Source organism: Monopterus albus, unplaced genomic scaffold (assembly GCF_001952655.1).
Source record: "Monopterus albus unplaced genomic scaffold, M_albus_1.0 scaffold40.1, whole genome shotgun sequence".
NCBI classification, from domain to species: Eukaryota; Metazoa; Chordata; class Actinopteri; order Synbranchiformes; family Synbranchidae; genus Monopterus; species Monopterus albus.
In genome coordinates this window covers 1,255,607-1,258,416 of record NW_018127920.1, presented here as the reverse complement: position 1 = coordinate 1,258,416, position 2,810 = coordinate 1,255,607, and the positions used below count along the sequence as shown (strand labels likewise).

Sequence of the window (2,810 nt, the reverse complement as noted above, 5' to 3'; positions counted from 1 at the left end):
TTTTTTGTTTAGCTTGCTAGCTAAGTCTTCATCAATTAGCTCAACATGGTGAGTCACTGTCCTGTGTGATAAGCTAATTTTTTCAAATTTGTTCTTGCTCTCAGGACACAAAACACCTACCGTCTCTACAATGCACTCTTTGAGAAACTCCCCTTCTGAGAAAGGTTTGCTGGTCTTTGCTAATTTGAGTGCCACCAAATAACCTGCCTTCGTGTTTGAAGGCAGTGTTTTGCTGAGACTGCAAATTAGCTGCCAGCCTCTGAGCAGTAGCCGTCCGTTCTTGCGTTGACTGGTTGTTAGCATAATTAGCATGCTTGGTAGAAAAGTGACGGCTGATGTTGTATTCCTTTAAAACCACAATGGTTTCTTGGCAAATAAGACATACAGCCTTTGACTGGACTTCAGTAAAAAAAATATTTAGTTGTCTATTCCTTATTGAACACTCGGCACTCACTGTCGACTTTTCTTTTCTTTGGCCCACTCATTGTTGCAGATGGGTTCAGAGCAGTAGCAGAGTAATAACTGAGAGTAGCCCTGGCTCTGCAAAATCAAGTCAATGTATCACCGCGCCTAATGCGCCACCTGGTGGAACGCCAGGCATTACAGGACAAGGTCAAATGAATGCAGTCATAATTATGATACGACTTGATTTGGGCGATCCTGTACCAATCTTCAGCGGGCCGGATGTGGCCCGCGGGCCGTAGTTTGCCCACCCTTGCGCTAGAGCATAGTGGAGCAAGGAGAGAGAGCACTGGGTTGAGCAGAGTGGGTTGAGTTTCATGCTAGTGCTACCTTAAGTTACATACTATAGCTTTAAAGCCTGTTCAGGCTTAAAGTCTGACCTCTGACCATCCCATCAATGCCAACCAGCTGGCACAGCATTGACTCCTAGCGGCACTATATAACATAGGGTTTACACACAGTTTATACAGAATGTTACTCTGAATATTTCTCTCCATTTCACTGAGCAGCACCTTCAGCCTGCACTGTTTAGTTTGAATAAAAACTTCTCTGCCCTCCTGCAGAACCTCCCCACATGCTATAATGAGGTTGCAGTGTTTCTAAAGTCTGACTCCCTGCGCGGCAAAATAAGACCATTTCTCTACATCTTGCTGACAAGTCAGGAACCTTTGCCAAAAGACAGTCATTCAGTGTCAACGGACGCTTGCCAGACCACATTAAATGCCACATACTATCCGTGGTGTCTGGAATCTCAGTGGAGGGTGTGGGTGCTGATGGGTAGGGCCACTGTGCATTGAGCGTGGTGGGGTGGGAAGCTTATCCACAGAGCGCTTCCCTATAAGGTCGTCTCTCTCCAACGCAATGAGAGCAGATGAAAGATCCTCCCTCGTATAATGCCCCCCACATGAGCACCCATCACTACCAGCCTCCACAACTTCACAGGCAGCAGAGAACAAACCCAGAGCTTTGCTGCTCGGAGAAAAGGCCAGCATAAACTGGCAGCATACAGTGTGTGCTACTTGTGCTATATTGTGACCAGACCTTAAATCAACTAGGAAGACCTAGTGAACCTGACATGTTATTAGCTCACACTGAGTTTTAGGGGTTAGTCAGGTATTCCTTTACCTGATTTTGGCTACTGGCACCTACCCTTCCTAAAACTGGTACAGATTATAGTAAAAAAAACTTTTAAAACATTACTGATCATTCATTTCTGAATCTAAGTGAGAACGTTTGAAATGACTTGGCTAAGCCACACTGTCAGGAAGGACCAAGTATTTTATCAACCCAACAACAGCAGTCAGAGGACTACACAGGGAAGCAGACTTAACTGAAGAGACCATCACAAATAGCCAACATCAGCCTTCAGTTCTTCAGCTGCTACAAGATCAGATTTGAAAATACAAAGACACAACCAAGCATGAAATGACCCAGCTTAAATAAAAGTCTGAGAAATGCATTATACAGAAGGTTTCAGTGGGCACGCAACTGTGACGCAGAAGAGTGATGAGGTGTGAGTAGGAGGCAGTGTTCAAAGCCGGAGCAGCACTGTCACAGAGAGCAGCACAGATTGACTGCAAGCTATTCTTCTCATGACTAAAGCAGCCGTGTCCTGTACCTCAGCTCAGCAGCCAGCTGGACAGCATCAGCATCACCACACGCCTCCTTTGCATCACAGGGATCACTTTCAAATTCATAAAAATGGATCCTGGCAGGAACCACTGTAAAAGATATTTGAAGGATGTGGTAGGTGAGCTGAGGTGTCTCTGTGGACTACAGGATAAAGAGTCCAGTTGAGCTGCATCTTTGAGTAAGGCTCTAGATGCTGACAGCAAAGCCTCCAGCTCCCTTTATCAAGTGTTTGTAATAACTAGGTCTCAAACATGCATGAGGAGAGTGCATCTGATTCACAAGTCTCTAATTAAACCTGAGACAAACAGACTCTTTACGCTCTGCTTCTTTTGGAACTTACAGTATAATCAAAAGTCATGATTAGCACTTTCAACCAAAAACTAATTATATGCAGTACACAAAAATCAAAACTAGAAAAGCAGTAGATTTGAAATTCCTGTACAATACTGCTTCATTTGTCCTCATCAAGGTTACTGAGAGTCCCGCTGAACACTCTCTCACATCACATAGTGTACTGTAGCAATGCTCCCCTGAGCAGAAGGGGAGGGGCACCGAGTTGGGGGTGGGGGGGACCCAGACACCTGTCATCTTCATGACTGTCACTGCCTCTATAAATACTGCATTCCATAATGTACATGGCCCATGACAGCTAAAACTAAAACCTACCACTATACACAGAAAAACAGTGCCTCACTTCAGTGGCTTAGAGTTAAACA

The 2,810-nt window shown here is 44.8% G+C and overlaps 1 protein-coding gene across 1 annotated transcript in view; it reads right to left on the bottom strand.

Annotated features, from left to right (window-relative positions):
- Positions 1 to 2,810, bottom strand: part of LOC109959651 (sarcoplasmic/endoplasmic reticulum calcium ATPase 2) — a 29,428-nt gene that overhangs the window by 20,444 nt on the left and 6,174 nt on the right. The window lies entirely within an intron of this gene.